Source organism: Lepus europaeus, chromosome 1 (genome assembly GCF_033115175.1).
Source record: "Lepus europaeus isolate LE1 chromosome 1, mLepTim1.pri, whole genome shotgun sequence".
In the NCBI taxonomy this organism is placed as follows: domain Eukaryota; kingdom Metazoa; phylum Chordata; class Mammalia; order Lagomorpha; family Leporidae; genus Lepus; species Lepus europaeus.
Window position 1 is genome coordinate 66985541 of NC_084827.1, and position 23491 is coordinate 67009031.

Genomic DNA, 23491 nt, shown 5'->3' on the forward strand with positions numbered 1-23491 from the left:
TTGTTCAACATCACAAGGAAGGCAGACTATTGCAGGGTGAACGGAAAGCTGGTGTTATAATAAAGTCTCTGTCATCATCTCTGTTTTAGTTCTGCTTTAATAGCACATCAGCACCGCCCAGGTCATCAAACACATCCTTTAAATTAATTTCCTGGTGCTTCCTGGAGCTTGAGCAGTGCCTGGCCCGTGTTAGGGCCAAGGAAACCGGGCCGGGCATGGTCAGAGCTGCAGAGGAGTGGCAAGTATTTCAGGGGTCAAGCGTTTAAACATCTGGTGCAGCTCCAGCTCCACCACTGTGTCGTCAGCTTGGGCAGAGAGAGCAGGAAGCCCCTGGCCTCCGTGGAATTTGCATCTGAGCGCTGGCCTCCCTTTCCTCCTCAGCAGCTCAGGGAAGCCCGCCTGCGTGAGAATGTGCAAATGCACAACTTCTACCACCCTGTGGTAACTTTATGCCATGACAGACGCTCCTGCCACTGGGGTCTTGCTTCCACTCCGGGGAGAGACAGCCCCCAAGGATCCCATGTGTCTCCTCTTTTCCCTCCGGCCACAGGGCATCTTCCGGGGGGGGCAGTCTTGAAGGATCCACTCCACGGTGGATTTCCAGGCCGTGAGAGATCTCAGGCTGCTGGGACTCTGTTTTTTTCTTTTTTCTTTTTTTTCTGGGGGTTGAGTAGGGCAGCAAGGAGCACCAGCCGGAATCAGCCTATGGTGATGCCCCAAGTCCAACAGCCATGGAAAGCAAAGTGGCCTCCCCACCCCCGCCCCACCATGGACAAAGGCATTGGCCGTGTTTGCGTTTTCTCCCAGCCTGTGTAACTCCCGAATGCTCCTTTGCCACAGCACGGCCCCCCACCCCCGATTTTATCCATAGCAGATGGTCTTCAAACAAATCAAGGAGCAGAAGCTGCAAAAGCCTTAAAAAAAAAAAAAAAAAAAGACAGTGAAACTCATATATTTCTTCAAACGATAAGATGAGCTACAGATGTTTGCTGAGGGGGGTGCTGGTGCGGCCTGTACGACTTAAGACTCCACTCGAAAGCAGAGGCCACTGCTGGTGAGTCTGGGACAGGCCCGGGAGCTGTCACGGTGTGATTTATGGAGCTTGTTTGTGAGATTTTACCTTCCTGGGGACACGGCAATTCAGACTCTCTGCCGTTCCACCCGCAAGCAAGCATCTTTCTCGGTGGCTCCAAGCGCGGAGCTGGTGATGCAATCCGTGGAGACTCTGGGAGGAAAGATGTGGCTACCCAAGGCCTGGCTCTTCCTGCCTCCTGACCAATAGAGGCTCCCTGCCCTTGCCCTCTCTGGCGGCTCTTGGTTCTTGCACGTGTCCTGCTCTTACCTGACACCTGCAGGCCGATGAATCTCAAATTCAGCTCGACAAAGTCGCTCAAAGAGAAGCAGTTGTCTGATGCAGAACCAGCTGCATCGAGAGAACAGCTGCCTGCTAGCCACATTTTGTTGGGGTGAGGGATTTAAAAATGAACAGAAACCATATCTTGGAAAGACCCGCAGAGGCCTGTAATTAACACACGGCGAGGATCTGTGTTTCGATTACAAGGGTCTTTTTCAAGACTTGTTGTGACTTGGTCATAAATATTTATTACACGCAGAAACTGGGGCTATGAGGCCTGAGCTGGAAGCTGTTTTCCTGCCTCCTTGCTTTCTAGAGCTGACTTTTCACAAGGCAGAGTGCCATCTATTTTGGAGATACACGCCCACTCCCCCATACACGCCACCGTTCTGCATGCATCTACACAAATGCGATGCCTATGCCCCTCGGCCCGCGGGGCTGGGCCGGAGGCAGAGGCCTCCAAGGTGAGGGCAGAAGCAGCAGCAGGAGGTCCCAGGCGTCCTCTGGCCTCTGGAACAGAAATGGAAGGGGAGCCTTTGAAGTCACCAGCACTCAGGTGGAAGCTCCTTGGAGCAGCCCTAGGAGGAAGTCATTTGTTTTCGGACACAGGAGGAGATTCTCCTGGCCCCTGGTGTTTCCACTAAAGGAAGCCTCTGAAAAGTTACTCCCTGGAGGATCAAGGACCAGCTGTTCTCCATCTCTATGAAGTTGTGTGGAGAGGCTGTGGGCTGCAGCATGAGACACACAGGGTAGACGGAAGGAAGCATGGCAGGGCAGGCAGGGACCTCAGGAGGGAGCCAGGGAGACAGCGTGCAGCTCCTCCAAACTCTGTGGCTGTGTCCAGAGGCGGGAAGATGGACAAGATGACTTTGCAAGATCCGTCGTGTTTTCACTTTGCCAAGAGCAAGCTGCTGCCTCTGCACCTGCCTGGGTTCTGCTGGTGACTGTGACAGAACACAGGGACCCTGGGGCTATCTCCTCTCCTCTCCCTTCCCAAAGGCTTCCACGGACATCAGAGTCTTGCTTATGTTTAAAGATGTTAAATTATTACCTGTTAGTGGACCTCATTGGTCTTTTTTTTTTTTTTTTTACTTCCCTATCTCTTCATCTCCTTCCTTTGTGTGGGAGTTCCCTCTCCTGTAAATCAGGGTGGGAAGGGGGGGCGGTGACCAGCGATCTGCTCTCATTTCTGAGGCTGGGAGGCCAGGTTCTGGCCTCCCCTCCTCAATCCTCCCTGCACAGGTGGAACCACCGCACCCTCCTGCTGTAACTGAGGCTTGTCCCAGCTTCGTTCTGGTGCGGCACCTCTGTTACACAAGCTCCAGGGGAGGTGTGTGCTATGCAGTTCCGTCCATCCAGCGCGATTCGGGGAGGTGACAGTGGGCTAAAGAGCCACATGGAGTGTCCATCTGTTATGTGTATTATTATTGGGTCCAGGGTCGAGGGCAGGGTGAAAGCTCGGCAATTATTGCGTTAATGAACTTCGTGCAGACAGAACAGATAATCAAGAGCTGAGCAAAGCCAGCCACACTTTGTCTCGTGATACCACATTCCTGGCTTCGCAGTCAGACCTGGAATCAGATCCTGGCTGAGTCCTCTCGAGCAAGATGCTCATCTGCTCTGAGCTTCGGTTTCACCTTCTGCAAAATGGGGTCCCTGAAACCTTACAGGACTGCTGTGAGGCGCTCACGAGGTGAAAAACGAGCAGACTGGCATAGCACCTGGCACATAATAGGTGCTCAATAAATGGTAAGCTTCTTGCCATCTGGAGAGAAATTCCGAGGAAGGGGTCAGGCCTGTGGGGAGCCTGTGACAACTGGGAGCTCCACCATTGCTCCTGTCAGTCATCCCCCAATGGCAAATGTGTCCACATAGCAGACTCCCCCCACTGTGCCATTCACTGAGCCTTGCTGGTGTGGGGTGGGGGGCTGCTGTAACAAGCCTGTGCCTGTTATTCTTATTTGTGCCCCTACCCCCAGACCTATTCCCTTTCCTGCTCTACCTTCTGCCTGAGGGCCAGGAGCTAGTCCCCTGGGCAGTGCCAGCCTGCATCTAGCTCTCTAAGAACACCATTGCCTTCAGCCAAAGTATGGATGTAGCTTCCCATCCTAGCTAATCCCCCAGGGACTCGATTTCCTATGGTGGTTCTTTGAGCCCTGCTCACACTTCTGTAAATGCCCCTTTATGAAATTCTCTTTGCAATTACATTTGAGTATGTTTGCTCTTCCCTGCTGGAAGTCTGAATGAGAGTGTGGCTGGCAGTGGATCGAGTTAATCTGGGAAGGCTTCCTGGAGGATGGTGTCTCTGCCCCAGGTTTTTGGCCGAGGGCTGCCACAGTTCCGTGGAGACATAAAACAGCAAGCTGATGCTCCTGGGAGTCAGAAGTCAGCAAGGGTTGAGGCTTAGAAAGCGCACACGGCTGCCATCAGAAAGGGAGAGAATAATGATGCAAAAAATAGGAAACAGCTGTCATTTATTTATTGAGTGGCTATTAAGTGACAAGCAGTCACAAAGAGTGATCGATATTATTATCGCTGTTTTATGGTTGAGAAATGGGAGCCGAGAGAGTGTAAGCAATTTGCCCAAGGTCTCAGCACGTGGTGGAGCTGAGATTTGTAGATATGCAGCTGCCCAACTGTCTCACTTGCCCAGGAGATGGAGATGTCCCCAGATGTAGGACCTTCAGTACTCGTTTAAATTTAATGGTAGAGTCTGTCGGATGATGGTGGAAAGACAGGTAAGGCAGATTTTTTTTAAAAGGGAAAGGCAGAGTTATAGAGAGAAAGGCAGAGACAGAGAGAAAGATCTTCTATCCACTGGGTCACTCACCAAATGACTGCAATGGCCAGGGCTGGGCCAGGCTGAAGCCAGGATCTAGGAACTCCATTCGGGTGTCTCGTGTGGGTGGTAGGGGCACAAGCACTTGGGCCATCTTCTGCTGCTTCCCAGCCCATTAGCAGGGAGCTGGACCAGAAGCGGAGAAGCTGGGACTCAAACTGGCACTCACACAGGGGCTGCTGGAGTTGCAGGTGATGGCTTAGCCTGCTGTGCCACAGTGCTGGCCCTGATGGTGGATGTTAATAGTCATTGCAATAAGTGAAGAAAGATTATTTTTTTCTTTCAAAAAATTTTAGTATTAGAGAGAGAGAGAGAGAGAGAGAGAGAGAGAATCCCATGTGCTGGTTCATTCCCCAAATGCCAAAGCAGGGAGCCAGGAACTTGGTCTGCGTCTCTCATGTGGGTGGCAGGGATGCAGCTCCTTTAGCCAACACTTCTACTTCCCAGGGTGCACATTAGCAGGACACTGGAATCAGGAGCCGGAGCCAGAGCAGGAGCCGGATCTCAAACCCCGAGGCACTCTGATACGGTGTACAGGCTGAATGCTTTCTCCAGAGAGCTCATTTTCTTATCTCCAAAAGCCCACTGAAATTGATTGGCAAGACTGGAAGTGCAGGAGGGGGAAGGAAGGCATCGCAGACTCTCCATCACCCGGCGCAGCAGCAGTGGGGCACAGTCAGCCCGAACTGCACGGCCTCCAACCTTTCTATTTGTCTTTGGAATGTGACATTGTTTTTGCTTCTGACAGGCTGACCTCTGCAATTCTTTTTTGACTCAAAGTAATCATAAACGGAAGGTGCATCCTTCAAACACAGGGAACTATGGGAACAGAGGGACCAGAGAAGACGAAAGATGATGCCTGGATTCCACGGGCAGAGAAGGAGACATGCCTCACAGATGGGGGGGAGAGCCCAGCCACCATGGTCTCTGAAGCCTGAAAATTTACTTAACTTATGGCAGTGATGACCAATGGCTCCCGATTTCACTCACTTCACGGGTACCCCATAGACCCTGCCTTAACGCAAAGTCAGCTGGCATGGGTGGGCTGGATGCTGTAGTCCATGATGCTCTGGGACTTGTAGGCCCAGCAGATCTCCAGGGGGAGCTGCTGATTAGGGCGCCCCTGCTGCCCTTGCTGCAGATGTTCTACAGACAGATGTTGTTTTAAGTGCTTGCAGAGCAGGTGTTATCAATCCCGTTGTCTAGGTGAAGAAAACGAGGAAGGGAAACGTTCTGGAAGTTCTCCGGGGCCTCTCATCTAAAATGGGCAGATCTGGCTCTGCAGTGTGTTTCTGCAGTGCGTGGACTTGTCTTGGGGGAACCCAGTTGGGTTTGCTTTCTTCTGTTCCTGACCACTCCCACGATAACTGCCTTATATTCCCCCGGCCTCTGTGCCTTTGCACACCCTGTGCCCGCTTGCTGAAATGCCCAACCTGTATGTGGCCATCTGGGCAGTCTCTACCCACACTGAAGTCTCAGCTCCAGCAGTACCTTGGATGAAAAGTCTTTCCCATTGCCACCCTCATCCAGGTGGGATTCCCTCTTCTGGGGTCTCCTCCCAACCCACATAGACTATGACTCCAACACGGATTATTCTGTAACTTTCTGCAATCTGTCTTCCAAGTCCCTCCAGCATAGTGGCCGTGATTTCTTTGATTGGCACAATGGAGGTGCTCCACGCCATTTGCTGAATGAATAAGGCGGAATGCCCCTGGAGCTCTGGCTGGGGTGTCCAGCATCTCTCTCACACCTCTGACCAGGTCTGGGAGGCACTCTTCAGAATCTTTAGGGCTGCTTTGTGCTGGATTTTCCTGCATACACTCTTGTGAATCGGGGCTGTGAACTGTCAGAGTGATTTTTCTATTTTGGTACATGTTTTCCACAAGTCAGTGCTATGACTGGTTGCTGCCTTCAGTATGTTCTTAATGGTGGTGATTTGGAACTAGGAAGAGACAGAGAGCTCATCCCAGTCATATCAGTCTCCTGGGGTTTAGAGAACGAGACTGCTATGGGCAAAGGGGACTTAGCTTCAAAGTACTATGGTTCTGGTATTTGCTTGGATGTTGAATGTTCCCCAAACACCCACATATTAGAGGCTTGGTCCCCAAAATCTTATGTTGGTGGTACTAAGAGAGTGGGCACTTAATCCAATGATTATTTATTTATCTAATTTATATTTTTTATCTGATAAGCATAGCCACAGAGAGAGAGAGGGGACAAGAGAGAGAGAGAGAGAGAGAGAGAGAGAGAGAAAGATCTTTTATCACTTCATTCCCCGGTTGGCTGCAGGCCAGGAGCTTCTTCCAGGTCTCCCACATAGGTGGTAGGGGCTCAAACACTTGAGCCATCTCCTGCTGCTTTTCCCAGGCCATTAGCAGGGAGCTGGATAGGAAGTGGAGCAGCTGAGACTTGAACTGGCGACTATATGGAATGCCAGTGTTGAAGGCATTGGCTTTATATGCTACGCCACAAAACCAACCACTCAAAAAAATTTTTTTAAAGATTTATTTATTTATTTGAAAGGAAGAGTTGCAGAGGGTCAGAGGTAGAGGCAGAGGCAGTGGCAGAGGGAGAGGTCTTCCGTCTGCTGGTTCAGTCCCCAGATTGCCACAAACAGCCAGAGCAGAGTTGATCGGAAGTCAGGAGCCAGGAGCTTCTTCCAGGTCTCCCACATGGGTGCGGTACCAGCACCCACTGAAAAAATTTTTACACCTACATAACCTCATCCTTTATTATTTATTTATTTTATTTTTTGACAGGCAGAGTTAGACAGTGAGAGAGAGAGACAGAGAGAAAGGTCTTCCTTTTATTGGTTCACCCCCCAAATGGCTGCTACAGCTGGCGTGCTGCGCCCATCAGAAGCCAGAAGCCAGAAACCAGGTGCTTCCTCCTGGTCTCCCATGCGGGTGCAGGGCCCAAGCACTTGGGCCATCCTCCACTGCCTTCCTGGGCCACTGCAGAGAGCTGGACTGGAAGAGGGGCAACTGGGACAGAACCAGCACCCCAACCGGGACTAGAACCCAGAGTACCGGCACCGCAGGCAGAGGATTAGTCTAGTGAGCCGCGGCACCGGCCCCTCATCCTTTTTTTAAAGGATGATTTTTTACCAGCTACTGGCTTACTCCCCAAATGCCCACAAGAGCTGGGGTGTTGCAGCTAGAAGCTGAGAACTCAATCCTGGTCTCCCATGCGGGTGTCAGTCACCGAGTTACTTGAGCCATCACCGCTGCCTCTCAGGGTCTGCATTAGCAAGAAACTGGAGTCAGGAGGGGAGCCTGCTGTTGAGCCCAGGTACTTCTACATGGACCACAGACCTCTGAACCAGCATCTGACTTGCTAGGTTAACTGCTTTCCCCTGACTTCTCTTTTAATGTTACCCATAAACTTTTTGAAGTTCCCTCGTATGTGCTGTGGCTAAGAATGAGCCAAGCTATTTCCATTCAGTCCAAAGAGTGTTATGTGCTTGTTTGGGAAGATCAGCATCTACCTCCATCAGCCCTATTGACACCTTTGGATCGGCGTGGGAGTGTGGTGGGCAACAGGGCCGCTGGCTGGGCTTATTCCAAGACTTATTGAAAGGAAAAGTACATGCTCAAGATGTAAGTGCAGGCAAGCTTGGGGGGGGGGGAGGGGAGGAGAGAATGAACAAACAAAAACATACACACACGAAAAAACCCTTTTGACAAGATTTAGGCTGTCCTGTTATATCATGCAGAGGGGTGGGGTGGAATTTGGAGCAGGGTTTGAGTACCCCCATTTCCCTGCCGTTCTGTTTTATTTTTCTTGAAATCTCAAGGTGTCATGGTATCAGGTGTGATGGGAGCGGGAGTGCCCCTCCCCTCCCCATGGTAATTGTATTACAGTGACTTTGTAACCACCCTAAGGTCCTCACAGAGACACATCCTGCAGTAGATATTTTCAGCTGGTGCTGGTTCCAAGTCTATGCACCACATTGTAGAATTTGCACTTTCTGCCACAGGAAGTGGGTCAGGGGCTTGGTGGTCCACAGAAGGGGGGTTTGGTCCACGAGAAGGGGCTCAGATGGTGCAGGCTGGGCTGTCATGCAGTGGCCAGCCACGACGACTGCTCCACAGAGCAGCTGGAGTGGTCCCAGCGTGGACCCCACTACCACGTGATGCCCCCTGGGACTCTCAGACTTCACCTCCTTTCTGGTAACTTCCTGTCCGCCCCCATCGGGAAGGCTGGGCCCTGAGCAGCTCTGGGTGCGAGCATAACCCTCCGGGCTTCAGCATCCCTAGTGTGATAGAATCCCTCTCTGGCCAGCTTTCCGTGCCGAGCTGCTACACAGGCTGAATGTCACTCACACACACCTTTCAAATGTAAATAAGCACATTCTTGTTTTCCAGGTTGAAATCAAGGCTGAAGCAGCAAATAATTCTGCTTCAAGTGCTTCTGTTTTGCAATATAAGACCCTGGAATAACGCAGTCCACAAAGCCGCCCATTGTCCTTTGTGGGCCACAGAAACGCCCTGATGCTGGGTCTGTACCTCTGAGTTATGTCCCAGAGAACAACCAAGCCGTGGCCAGGGCCAGCATGAACCACTAGGAAGCGGCACGACGCTCAGTTACAGAGTTATGATGTGCTTCTTGGGCTTTGAATCTTGATCGAAATATTCTCTTGTGAAAAGGCTGCTTGAGCTTGGCTGGCAGTGTAAATTAGGGTTGAACTGGTGAGCAGGCATTAACGAGTAGTAAGGAAAGCACTACCTGTTGGGTGGAAATATCCCACCAAACAAATGTGTTGGTATTCAGTCTACAAACCAAAGGATGGCCTTGCTTGCACTCATTGCTCTGGTTGCCAATGGACCGCAGTCTCACTGTACATTCAGTTGTCTTTCACAATGTGGTTTGTAAATGAAATAAACTGCACAAGTTAACCCACTACATAGAATCCACTTAATGCCCTTTCACCTGCTGAGAAGACTGGGCTTTGTCAATGGGCAAATAACCCTTAATCTGATCTGAAGGTCATCTAGTGAGCAGAAAGCCCTCTGTTGAGGTTCGTGGAGGTAGTCTACTAGTTCTGGGGGTTTCGCCGTGTGTAAAGTCCCTGGCTTCTATTGCATTCATCCTTCTTTGATGATCGAAAACTTTTCTCTGCTGCTAATGCTCAGGAACAATGTAATAAGTAACTTTCAATTAAAGTTTTCCATATGTGGCAAAAATTGTAATGAGTGAATAAGTGTAGGCTGCATAATGGAAGCCTATTAGCTAAGTGAATATACTCTTTTAAGTCAAATTTCTATACCACTTTTGTATTATCTCCCATCAGAAGAGAACGTGCAATTACCAATTTTATCTTATCTCAGCTTATTATTAAAGAGTAGTAAAGGAAACTTCATTTCAGGAGCCATAATGTGATTTTTGATTAATAGGGGGTTCTATGTGACAAGAATATTTCTCCTAGGCAAAGTATGCAAGTGCATTTCTGTCTAAGCTGACTTGGAAGCTCTATCTTTGGTGAGTTGGTGGTTCAGTCTTAGCACATCTGTTTCTACGCGGTGGTCAGGTTCTTAGGGTACTCCAAGGGGAGAGAAGGGCAGAAAAAAGTGGATGTGAACTTTGCAGGCACTGGTTTTGGTTGATTCCAATCGTATCAAATGCAACACTGATCAGTGTAGAAGAGGTGAGATGGACAGCTCCAAGCACTTGGTCTGTCTTTCCCTATTGGCAGCCCTAACCTTCAAGGTCCTCTGCCTGTCTATACAATCCGCAGTTGGGAGACCAGGTACTTTCTGCACACACAGCACATATGTGTGAAATGCACGCTCCTTATGTCAGCACTCTCTCCCATTCCAACTGCACATGGAAATGGTTTGAATTTGAATTTCAATCCTTCAAGCCCACTTTCCCTGTAGAGCCACTTTAAGGAAGATTACTTGCTGTCTTGCTCCTTGGTTGTGATCTGTGTTTATGCCAATGACCTGGGGTAGTGTTTGGAGGGAGCTGTCCCAAGTACACTTCCACAGATCTAAAGTTGGCCCACGGTCAGCACTCTCCTCCTCTCAGGGACATGTAGATCTGTGCCTTGAGTCCCAGATGACTCCATGCAGAGCTATCATCTGGCTCAGCTCTTGGAAGCTGGGTGACAGGGCAAGCATCCTAGTCCACTGAGCCCCAGCTGAATACTATTTCCATAGGGACTGCTCATTAGGACAGAGGGAGACCATGTTTACACACATCATCATAACCGTAATGAATGATGCTGCCACTTGTCAGCATCCAATGGATTGGATACCTAACCCACGAGTGGCTTGGTTCATCAGCGCTCCCTCCTGTGTGCTCCTAGACTTCCTGGGTTCAAGAGACTTTTTGCTGGTCATGTTCATTTCCAATCCCAGGCAGCTGTGGTCATGATCACCCGTTCTCTGGGCAGGTGTGGCTGGTGCAGGGATCCATCCTCAGCATAAATGTGATCTGTGCAGGGGACTCACTTTCAACAAGCTGCTGGGGGTGGGATTTAATTCTTCCTCTTTGTTTTCTTGCTCATAATATTTTTTTAAAAAAATATTTTATTACAATACAGTATATATACACCAAGAAATGCACTTCAATGTGAAGATTGATGAGATTTTTTTTTGTCATCTGATCACACTCATAACCAACACCCAGATTAAGAGCAAACCTTACTACTACCCCAAGAGTCCTCACTGGGTGGGAGCTAATTCTGCAGAGAAAATCTACTTTATACCATTCTGTAGGAAGGTTCACAGGAGCTCCTCAACTACAAGTTTTCTTTTTAGAAATTTATCAAGAAGGAGTAATTATGCAGGCTCAGAAGGCATCTGTTTGAGAATGTTTCCTGAAGCACTGTTTATAAGAGCAAAAATCTAGGAGCCGACACTGTGGCATAGAAGGTTAAGCTTCTGCCTGCCTGGAGTGCTGGCATCCCTTATAGGCATGGGTTTGAGTCCTGGCTGCTCCACTTCTGATCCAGCTCCCTGCTAATGCACCTGGGAAAGCATCGAAGAATGGCCCAAGTGCTTGGGCCCTTGTACCCATGTGGGAGACCAGGAAGAAGCTCCTGGCTTCAGACCAGCCCAGTGTCAGCTGTTGCAGCCATTTGAGGAGTCAACCTTTCTGTCTCTCTCTCCTTCTCTCTGAATTTCTGTAACTCTGTCAAATAAATAAATAAATAAATATTTTAAAAAAGCAAAAAACTGGATTGAAGTGATACTGGTGTGGGGAGGGGCCGCTGGTTAGCTCCTTTGTGCTCTTCTCCTTTTCCATCTCATTACAGATGATGTCACAGAGGATTATCCAGTGTCACTGAAAGACAGATTTGGTAAGGTAAGTGGGAAGTTCGCTTACAAAACAAAATATGCCCTATGTTTCTATTTTGGAAAAAAAAAACCTCACAGCTATATATACACCAAATAGGTGATGGGTTATTTTATATTCTTTTTTTCTCCCTTTTGCTTATTTTTATATTCTAAAAAAATAATTGATGAGGCAACATGTAATTTAAAAAATGCAGTAGACTGCTATTTTGTAAAGTCTTTCTTTTTGTGACGTCAGAACTCGAAGCTCCCGTGGCAGGTGGACTTGCCCCTGGTCAGAGAACATTCCAGGGGTTCTGGGGTGCTGTGTGAATGCAGCCCCCATCCCGCACCCTCCGCACACTTCCCGACTGCCGAGTCCGTGCCGTGCATGGGACACAGGCACTTCTCGCTGCTGTCCTCAGTGGGACCCTGGGCCCGCGGTCATCGGGCTGCCTGTGGTTGGGGTAATTCATGTGTGGGACTTGATGTGACGGGAAGAGCGGACAGATGCGGTGAGAAGAGAGGTCTGGGAGGAGGCCGAGGGCAGCAGAGAGGGCGTCGGAGCCTTGGCTGGACTCCAGGGTGGCTGGGCTGTGCTCCAACCTGGCCACGCAATTCTGTGTCTTCCAGAAAAAGAAGATGCCATGGACGGCTGCAAGGGGGAAGAGGTGGGCTCCTGCCCTGGGTGGCACCACCTCCTGCCCACTGCAGGCTGGGGCTTGGCCTCAGGAGGGGTGAACACGGCTGTCCCAGGTGTCCCCAGGGGGTGGGGTAATTGGCCTCTTCCTCACCATCGCTTCTTTTTAAGGCAGAGTGCTATAACTGGAAGGCCATAAACACCGGCCTGCGGAGGGCAAAGCCACCGATGAGAGGGCGTTTTGGGTCCCTGGGTGTTGAGCCTTGTCATAAACCCTCTGGCCTGTGGTTTGTCCCCACTCAGCTTCTTTCCAACCTTGCTGCAAACAGCATGGGACGCTGGCCTGCCCCAGGCCTGCCAGCAGCTCCTAGGCTTTCTGTGAGGGAGCCTGCCCTCTGTGCCTTGAGGTGCCTTTCCCTGACCCTACCAGCCCTCCTCTCTCCTTCCTTTCCCAGGTGCTTAGAATTTAATGCGGTCCTCTGATGGGTTTCCTGGCGATGCTGAGGCTTTAGGCACATGCTTTTCCTTTTGCGGGAAAGTTTTCCTCCCCGCCCCTTCCCACGTACTGGGCTCTTACTCATCTTTGAAGAAATCAGCTGGCAGTTAGGCATTTAGCCTGGCTGTGGAGACACCTATTAAGATACCCATCCCATATCCCACATCCCACATCTGAGTACCTGGGTTGGATTCCCAGTTCTTTTTTTTTTAATATTTTTATTTATTTATTTGACAGGTAGAGTTACAGACAATGAGAGTGAGACAGAGAGAAAGGTCTTCCTTCCGTTAGTTCACTCCCCAAATGGCTGCAATGGCCAGAGCTGCGCTGATCAGAAGCCAGGAGCCAGGTGCTTCTCCTGGTCTCCCATGCGGGTGCAGGGCCCAAGAACTTGGGCCATCTTCAGCTTTCCCAGACCACAGCAGAGAGCTGGACTGGAAGAGGAGCAACCGGGACTAGAATCGGCGCCCATATGTGATGCCGGCGCCGCAGGCAGAGAATTAATCAGGTGCGATTCCCGGATTCCCAGTTCTAGCTCCTGACTTCAGCTTCTTGCTAATGCAGACCCTGGGAGGCAGCAGGTGATGGCTCAAGTGGTTTGGTCTCTGCCACTCATACAAGAGACCTGGATTGAGTCCCTGGCTCCCATCTTTGGTTGGGCTCAACTCCAGCTGTTACAGGCATCTGGGGAGTGAAGCAGTAGATGGGAGACCAGCCCCACTTCTTGTCTTTCTGCTTCTCAAACGCACACACACACACACACTTTAAAACAGAAAAACCTACTGGGATTTTCTATCAGGAAGGTCTCTCCAATTCAGTTCATTCCATGGAAATCATTCCTGTATGTTTCTTCAACAACTAGATAATTAGCCACCAGAAGGAAAAGTTGAAGACATAAAAAAATTTTCCTTTGAGGTCCAAGCCTGTGCATATAAATCCTCAGTAAAACTCTCACCCAATAATGTTTTTAGTTTTTAGAAAACATTTATTTATTTATTTGAAGGACAGAGAGGGAGAAAGAGAGAAAAAAAAAATCCTCCATGTGCTGATTCAATCCCCAAATGCCCAGAATAGCCAGGGCTGGACCATTCCAAAGCCAGGAGCCTGGAACTCCATCCAGGTCTCCCATGTGGGTAGCAGGGACCCAAGTTCTTGAAGCATCATCTGCTGCTCTTCCAGATAAATTAGTAGGAAGCTGGATTGGAAGAAGAGAAGCCAGTACTTGAACCAGGCTCAAGTGCTCCTGTTAAGGGCATTTTGGGAGTGAACTAGAGGATGGAAGATCTCTCCATCCATCTCTCGCCTTTCAAAAAACAAAAATGAATGAATGAATGAATGAATAAATAATATTCAGTGGAAAGTCCACCTCCTACCATATTCCCCAGAACTACCCTCCCCGTTCTTTTCCCCATAGTGAAACCCCATGGCATCAGTTTCTTGTGAAGCCTGTTTTTGCACACAAAAGCCTAAATCACACCACAGACAAATTTTTCCAGTTCTTAAAGAAGTTGGGCTATGCTGTTCTCACTGCATTTTGATTTTCAACACAATATTTTGCAGATTGCTCCACATAAGCCAGGAAGGGATCTCTCTCTCTCTCTCTCTCTGCCTCTCTCTCCCCTTTTCTTTTTTTTGCTAATCGCATCTAGGATTCCTTCAAATCAGTGGATTTTGATTTCTTTAACTCATTTTCTCTGCGTGGGCATTTAGGTGGTTTCCAGCCTTTTGCTCCTGCAAACTGAGCTTCAGTAAATAACCATCTATGCAGTCATTTCCCAGAACTATGAGGACACTTCCATAAATCCACCGAAAATGAAATTAACAGATACATTTATTTTGGTGCAAAGAATTTTTGAAATCTGGGCACGGTCTCTTATTTATATGCACTGTCCATGGACTTTTTGAAGTACTTGTTTATGAGTATGTGAGTATATCTGCAGAAGTGGACCTGCTGAGTTAAAAGCACGTGCATTTTTTCATCATAAGAGGTATTGTTCTGTCGTGCTTCATGAGAGTTGTGATAATGTATACACTCTTCAGGGGCTGGTGCTGTGGCGTCATGGGTTAAGTGGCACTTGCAATGCTGGCATCATATAGGGTGCTGGTTCTAGTCTCGGCTGCTCCACTTCCGATCCATCTCCCTGCTATGGCCTGGGAAAGCAGTAGAAGATGGCCCAAGTTCTTGTGCCCCTGTACCCATGTGGGAGACCTGGAAGAAACTCCTGGCTCCTGGCTTTAGCCTGGCCCAGCCCCAGCCCTTGCTGCCATTTGAGGAGTGAATCAGCAGATGGGAGATTTCTCTCTCTCTTTCTCTCTCTCTCTCTCCTATTCTATCTAATTTTGCCTTTCAAATAAATAAAGTAAACATAAAACAAGAATAAAATAAAAAATATAGATAATATATAACCTTATTACAATATTTGAAATGGCCAGTTAATATCAATTTAACCACATTGTGTGAACTACACGTAGTGAATTTCTATAAACTTTTCTGCAGATCAGAATTTTCCTGAAGAGCACCAGTCAGGACAACATTCCAGGTGCTGACAGATTTGTAGGGGATGCATGGTTTTGGCCTCAGCATCCCCATGTGCAGGAAGCCACTGTGGACTTCTTGGTGGTGTTCAGTCTTCCTTTCCAACAGAGGTGAGCGGCAGGCCCCTCCTGACCTCAGAGCTGACTGGCGTTGGCCTGGGCATGTGCGTCAAGCTGGGCCAATCAGAGACCTTCCTAGGGTTTCCACTGGACCCCTTACTAAATGAATCACCCCTCCTCTAGGAATGCAGCCCACAAGGCCAATGTGGGATTGGGGATTCCATGGCCAACTAGGCTTTGTAGGCAGATGGCTTCTCCACACAGGGCAGCCAAGCTGAGCAGCAGAGGGAAAAGTGGAGTCCTGTTCCTATCCATGGGCCCTTGGATCCAGCACTGACCAAAGCTCATTTGCTATGGACTTCCAGGTTATATGACAGTAAATTTCCATACCCTCTTCCCCATAGGACACCCCTCATCTGTCTATCATTTCATCAATTTTTGTGTTTTTATACAGAGAGGTATATCCCAGGCTATGAAGCATTCACTTACACAAATTTCACTTTGTGAAAATAGTTCTGTATGCAGAAGGATTCTCATCTACATGAATAATACACTACCCCCCCCCCCATTTCTCTCTGGGGCCATGTGCATTCTCAAAGCATCTGCTCACGTCCCTTGGTGTAGGCTGTGTTTGACCCTTATATAGTGGCCTAGTAATGACTGAAAAACCCCCATCCAAGCCAAAGCTGGAATTTTGTTTGATGTTCATGGGAGAAAAAGAAGAGTGAATCCAGTTGTGGTTCCTTGGATTGAAAATAAAAGTGAATGATGAAACTGCTAGTGTTGACATAAAATTGATAGAAATGTATCCTAGAGCAATTCTATTAGATCCAGCTATGTGAAATTACCAATATTCTGCTATATTTGACCTACAAAATGATGATTTATATAAGTTAGGTAAGGCCTCCCTAAACTGGATGAAGTAAGACAGGGAACATCTGTTTGGGTCTTTTGTACAAGGTTTTGTTTGAAGAAGGTTCTGAGGCTCAGAAGACATATATTAAAAACACTGGAATGGAAGACTTTTATGGTACTTTTTAAGTTTAAAATATTGCCCTTTCTTTTCCCAATGTACCTGACTCACACTCCCTGGGGGGCCATTTACCATTGACGTCAGCCCAGAGGAGGATCCTCAGGGCCCCAGTGGTCTTTCAGAAATGGCCAAGGGTCCTCTCCACCTGCATGGTTCTCAGAGCTCCACAACCAGCATCCTGACTTCCACCTTGACCTTTGTCTCAGAGTCCCCAGATTCGCTCTTCATCTACATTCTCTTGGACATATGGACCCTACCCTCCCTTTGGCTCCAAGTATGTCGAATGAAGCTGTATTACAGACTCTGTTCCAATACGGCCCCATGAAAGACAAGCACATTTGGATCACACAGCTGTTACCAGATCACTGTCAGGGAGGCAGAGGTACAATCACAAGCCCACTGGGGCTCAATGCAACCATGCCAATGAAATCCTCAGAGCCTGGAAACTGGGGCAAGGGGTTCCACACAAGGCAGGAGACTTGGTGATCGTCATCAGTGCCACCTTCAGTGTCAGGGTCCAAGGTCTTGATGAAGGTAAATTTGGGGCTGTGTGCTGGTTTCTTGGAGGAGGCGATAGATAAGCTTGGGTAGGAGGAAGGCATAGGAAGGATCAGAAGACAGCCCCCTATGTGGAAGAAGGATTATCTAAGGATGCAGTCATCAACCAGCTGACTTGTTGGTTTGTAAAGGCTGCAGAATCAGCACCTGCCACCAGCCGTGATGCGCAGAACCTTCTAGAAGAGGAAAAGATGGAGGGAATACAGAGGTTGGGGTAAGTGGATGTTAGAATGAGATTAGCCAAGACAGAGGTGCTGAGAGGGTGATGAAGAGAGAATGGGTCTCAAAAAAGAAAGGATGTTAAGAAAGAGAGGTGAGAACTGGGGTGCTGGCAAGAAGTGGGGGACAGGAGACTGGGGAAGAGGAAGCCTTGTTCAGTGCATTTCCCAAGACACCTGCAGAGGTGAGTGACTCCCTCCCTTGGATGCTTCACAGGCTCCACCCTGCAGATCTTGCCTCCCCTGGAAGGCTCCATGGGAAGAGCTGTGCTGTGATTAAGATCTTTTAATTAAGGAAGTCGTTTGTACAGGATGCAACAAGAGGCTGAGGGAGAGTTTGTTCAAATTGGATTTTTTTTCATGGTTAACTAGAAAAATAAGAAGAGGCCTGCTTTGTGTAAGTAAGAGGATATGTCATTTTGAAGGGTGCCACGTGAGCTCCCTGTGAATGAATTTATTTGCTCATTTGTCCATTCACTTCCAGTTCATATTCAGTATCCCCACTGCGCTAACTCCTGAACACTAAACAGATGCTGAATGGCTACTGTGTGCAGGTGTGGTGCGGGTTGCTTTTGTGAGCTACCTCTTTCACTGCAGCAACAGCCCCGTGAGGTGCATGCTGTGGCTCTCCCTTTTCTGCACAGGACAAAACCTTTGGTGCATCCACGTGAAAGGCATCCTCTCCTCTTGACAAGAGAGCTGTTCACGAGAGGGGAGAGAGGAAGAGGGAGTCATTTGAACCTCCGTCTCCTTCCATGTGATAGCTCTCTGTATGATCTAGGGCCCTTCGGGAAGTCCCTCCTGACAGTGCACAGTGGTCATAAGCTCTCTGTTCTCCTGCCTCAGTTGTTCCCAGAGACAAATTGTAGAATGTACTGGGGCTCCAGAGGGGCCGACGTCCAGGTCCCAAACGCAGGTAGACGTGAACCTGCTGTTGTCGGTCACTCTGTCTGCTCCTTCTTTCAACATCCATGCAACTGGATCTGGAAACACAAGAGACAGTCCCTGGGCATTCAGGCTGACCCTGAGGCAAAGTTCTCACCTCTCCTGGAAGTGCTCTTGCCGCTATAGCTTCACCCCCAGGACTAAATTTTTGCATGGTTTTTTCCACTGTGGTTCTGAATGGAACAGTGGTCTTTGGGTCTTGTCCTGAGTCACCTAATGATATCTGGAATTGATCCAAGGACAGCTTCAGGCTGGGACCCCATCTGCCTGCCTCTACCCCTTGAGCCACTTTCCTGACTTCTGTCCTTCTCTGTTCTAAGCCCCAAGCCCTGTTCCAAGTGTCCTGTGTGCTGTCCTGCTTCCCTTTCTTTGGGATAGACTTCTTCCACATCACCACAGTGTTCCTGCTCCATTGATGGAGATGGACTGGAGAGACTACGGCTGCCATTTTACCCACCCACAACCACCCAGTGGCACAGGCTGGTCAGGCACAGTGCACTTTCCTGGCCCCAGTCCCAGAAGGGCAGGTGATTCGAGCTGGACCAGAGTCTAGTCGGAGTGCTCTAGGAGGTTTCTGCCAGTCCTGGTGGGAACAACCTGGCTCTCCCGAGGACCACGTGAGCCTGCCGCAGCATGGAGAGCCCTTCTGGGAGAGGCTGCATCCTCCAGCAGCTCCCACGGGGGCAGTGCCCTGGAGAAAGCCTTTTGACCCCTGGATCCCACTGCACCTGCAGGCAGCACGCCCCTTGGACTGCTCAGTTTTGTGAGCCAATGCACTTTGGATGTGCTTTGCTTCAGTGAGTCTGGATTTGCAGCTGAGAGTTCTGCCTCTCAGGTTTCTTCTGCAAGACACCCTTCATTTCTCACACCCAGCCTCAGCTTTTGTGGGAAGACGCAGGAGAGCAGGCAGAGGTGAATCTGTCCTTTGCTCCAGCATCTGTTCAAGACTTTGACTTGTTTGCTTTTTGTCTGAGCTGTTTTTATTCTGCTTTAACATCTGAATGTTAGTTTTCCATCTGGCTGTGTGCAGAATTTTGGTAATTTAACCTTTTCTTACATTTAAAATGTATATGAAAATAGAATAATGTAACTCTTGTCTCTCGGTATTTTGAAAGTTTCTCTTTGCATACATTTTTTAGAAACATTTATTTATTGAAAGGTGGAGTAACAGGCAGAGAGAGGGAGAGAAAGAGAGATCTTTTTCCTGTGTGTTCACTTTCCAAATGGCCACAGTAGCCAGGGCTGGGCCAGGTCACAGTCAGGAGCCAATACCTCCCTCTAGGTCCCCTACATGGGTGGCAGGAGCTCACGTACTTGAGCCATCACCTGCTGCACATTAGCAGGGAGCTGGACTGGAAGTGGAGTAACCAGGTCTGGAATCAGCACTCGAATGGACGCCGGTGTCACAAGCAGCGACTTCACCTGCTGTGCCACAATGCCAGGCCCTCTTAGTATAAAATCATAAAATATTTTAAGATCTACCTGTTGGACTGTTGCTGTGTGGTAGGCATCATTCTGGGTGCTGGAGGTAGAGCAGTGCAGGGCCAATGCTTCCCTGATGGAGCTGGAGGTTCACAAGGCACAAAGTGATTTCAGATAGCAGTGAATGATGGGAAGAAAATAAATCAGAGCATGGAGTTAATGGTGAGAGGAAGCTTCTTAGGGGAAAGGGAGTCTGAGTGGGCCCTGCAGTATGCCAGGGATTCCCTGCTATGTAGTGATTTGGTGGGAGGGTTCCTGGCCATCTGAGCAGTGTTTGCAAAGTCCCAGATGGGAAAGAGGCATGAGGTGTCAGTCCAGGTAACCTGTGCACAACGTGGAGAGCAGCTAGGAGTCAGGACCAAGGGCCTGGGCCAAGGCTGTCATGTGTGGTGGGACAGGTTGTCCACTGCACAATTCTAGCGAGGGCCATTCATGCAGACCAGAAATCAGCGATCTTTTTTCATAAAGAGCTCAACTGTAAGTACTTTAGATTTTGTGGGCCAGATGATCTCTGTCACAACTACTCAATTCTGCCATTTTAACTAACATCAAAAAGCACCTTCAGGTGTTATCTAAATGAATGGGTATGACTATGTTCCAATAAAACTTTATTTGTGGATACTGAAATTGAGTTTCATAAATTTAAATGAAACTAATTAAGACAATTGTTTCCCTGCCATTTAAAACTGTAAGGATCACAGCTTGTGGGCTGCAGAGCAGGCAGCAGACTGGATTCCATTCCTGTGGGTTGCAACCATGCCCCTTCATTTACATATCACCTACAGTTGCAGCATTCTTGGGCAGCAGGTGCAAGCCTGGCACTGGAACTAGGAGACTGAGTAAGGCATTCCCCTGACTGGAAGGGCACTCCCAGGGGGTTCATTCTTCAAGACACGGGCAAAGCCTCCCAGGCGGTGAAGTGTCCAGGGCCCCTTGGTCTGCTAGAGCTTTCAGTGTTCAGCCCTTGCTTGTGCTGCATAGCTGGTTGGGTGTGTACGCCTCAGCAACCCTCTCTTGGAGGTGCACCTAGCTAAGGGCACCACTCCTCTGTCCCAGTTGAATTAGTTTTGGGAGAGTCCAATCTTACCAGGAAGATGCAGGGAGGGACAGGAGAAGGTGCTGAGCTGGAAGAGGGGTGTGCCCACATTACCCAGACTGGATTTAATTAGGATTAATCACGGCTAACTCCACTAATTTGTCTGTGTTGGGCTGCCCTATTAGTGGCTTTTTTATAATGTTTTAATCATGACAGGATTGCCACTTATGAAAAGCAGTCTGCAGCTACTCTCCTGTAACCACTGCGTCCTTGCCCGGCTACACTCTCTGTAGTCATCTCCGACGGCTCTGTGTGGTCACTAACCCCTTGGTGATTTTTCACCTGGAGTCTGGTTGTCTCATTCAGTAGTTGATGTCTGATCTGGAACTAATAAAAATACCACCTAGTCTAAGCAATTGTCATCTCTTTCTTGGATTACAGCAACAGCTTGCTCACTTGTCTCTTTGCCTTTGCTCCAAATCTGCTCTCAACTCATGGGTCCCTGTGACTCTATTAACAATCAAGAATCAGCTTAGGAATTCCTTGCCCACCCCTCCAGTGCTTCTGTCCCCAGTGGGATTAAAATGCCCTGTTCTTGTCATGACTCAGAGGACCCCAGGAAGAAGGAGTCCTAAACTTCGTGTGCCCTGGAACAGTCAGGAAGTGTGATGAAGCCCATGGATTCCCTTCCTGGGACATTTTTCAACGTGTAAAATAAAATACACGAGATTGTAAAGGGAACCAGTGGTCTTAGCCTGTTTGGACTGCTGCAAGAAAATACCACGGACTGGGCGACTTAAACAAAACACTTTTTTTTCTTACAGTCGGGAGAATAGAAATCTCAAATCAGGGATTTGACAGTGTGGTCAAATTCTGAGGAGGACTCTTTTCCTAGCTTGTAGACAGCTGCCTTTCAGCTATCTTCACAAGACCACTGCTTAGTGTGTGTGCCTGGAGAGAGATGGGTCCCTCTCTTCCCCTTTTATATGATACTAATCTCATCAAGAGGGCCCCACCTCGTGACTCAGTTACCCTCCAAAGGCCCCCTCCTCCAACTATAATCACATTGGGGGTTAGGGTTGCCACATGGAAATGTTGGGGTGACCCAAACATTCAGTCCATAACACTAAATATATTGGAATAAAGGCATCAAACTATTGCAAAGCAAAATTAGGATATAGTAATACATGTACTCCTTTATTTATTTGAAGGCCGTAAGTATGTTCACTCCCCAAATGCCTGCAACAGCCAGTGCTGGACCAACCCGAATCTAGGAGCCTGGAACTCCATCCAGGTCCCCCACATGGGTGCAAGGCCCCAGGCACTTGGACCATCTTTTACTGCTTTCCCAGGCGAATTAGCAGGGTGCTGAATTGGAAGTAGAACAGCCAGGACTTGAAGTGGTGCTCCCATGTGTGCCGCCGGGGTCGCAAACAGCAGCTTAAACTGCAGCGCCACAATGCCAGATCTTATGTAGTTCTTTATTAATGCAGGATCTAATGAAACCACGTTAACATATCCCGAAGTTGATTTTTGAATGACCTGTTGGACTGAAGATTCTAGTTTGTTCAGCTTAATAAGAATATTCAGTCAAAAAGTGGCCATTGCCAAGTTGCAGGCATGTATCATGCTGGGCTTGAAAACGCAGCTGTGATTCTAATCCCAAGCCTGTTCATGGACCCCCTGCAACGTTTCCCATGGTCCCTGCCGGCCCCTTGTCTCCTACTCTTCGCCAGTGTCACTTTTGTCAGTGCTCCAGCCACATTTCTGCCCCAGGACCTCTGAGCCCACAGTCGAATCTACCCGAACCGTTCTTCCTGCTGGTATTACTGTGGTTTGCTTCCTTGCCCCTTTCCGGCCTTTCCTCTACTACCCCTTCTCCATAAGGTCTTTTTTTTTTTTTTTTTTAACAGGCAGAGTGGACAGTGAGACAAAGAGACAGAGAGAAAGGTCTTCCTTTTCCGTTGGTTCACCCCCCAATGGCCGCTGCGGCCGGCGCACCACATTGATCCGAAGCCAGGAGCCAGGTGCTTCTCCTGGTCTCCCATGTGGGTGCAGAACCCAAGGACCTGGGCCATCCTCCACTGCCTTCCCGGGCCACAGCAGAGAGCTAGACTGGAAGAGGAGCAACCGGGATAGAATCCGGCGCCCCGACCGGGACTAGAACCCGGGGTGCTGGTGCCGCAGGTGGAGGATTAGCCTATTGAGCCGCAGCACCGGCCCATGAGGTCTTCTTTAAAAGCATCACCTCCCAACCCAGGCTCCTCCTTTTGTGCCTTTTGTTTGCTTTTTTTCTTACACTGCACTACACTGCATTGCATTTTGCGCTGTGGTCTGTCGGATCCTATATTTCTCTTAACTCTTGCCTCTATTCCTTGTGAATCTCAGTAAGATAGGAGATCCATTTAGCTGGAGTTTTACCAGTTTTGTCCACTGTTGTAACCCCCATGTGTAAAACAGTGCTGAATGCAGAGTGGGCACTCAGAAATATTTATTGATTAGATGCACAAAGTTACATGAATATTGGTCCAAGAAAAACATAGCAGGAGGGTGCGGGGTGCGGGGTGGGGGGGAGGTTAAGTGTGTTGTTGATTTTTCCTCCAAACTTTGGCATGCCAAATCCCATTTTCTCATTGGTCTTCCCTAGTCCATTGGAAATGTGCTCCTATGTGCTAATGAAATCTTTTAAGAATCCGATGAACTTGAGCAAAATCGGAATTTCCAGGTAGTATTTGCTTTTTGAGATGATACATGAGGGGCAGACTGACGAAGCAGGAGGATCCTGGGCCTCTGGGATCCTGGGTGGAAACTTTATCTCTTGGCCCTGATTGCCTCATCGGTAAGAGGAGAATAACTCTACTGACCTCAAAGGGTTGCATGGAGCCTTAAGTGGGACGATTCAAGGACATTGCAAAATCTAACTTCAGAAATGAAGAATAGCTGTTGGCAGCACTTGGAATAAGTCTCAGGAGAAGACCGGGTTCTGGGAAGGTCCCTGCTTTGCAGGAGACCTTG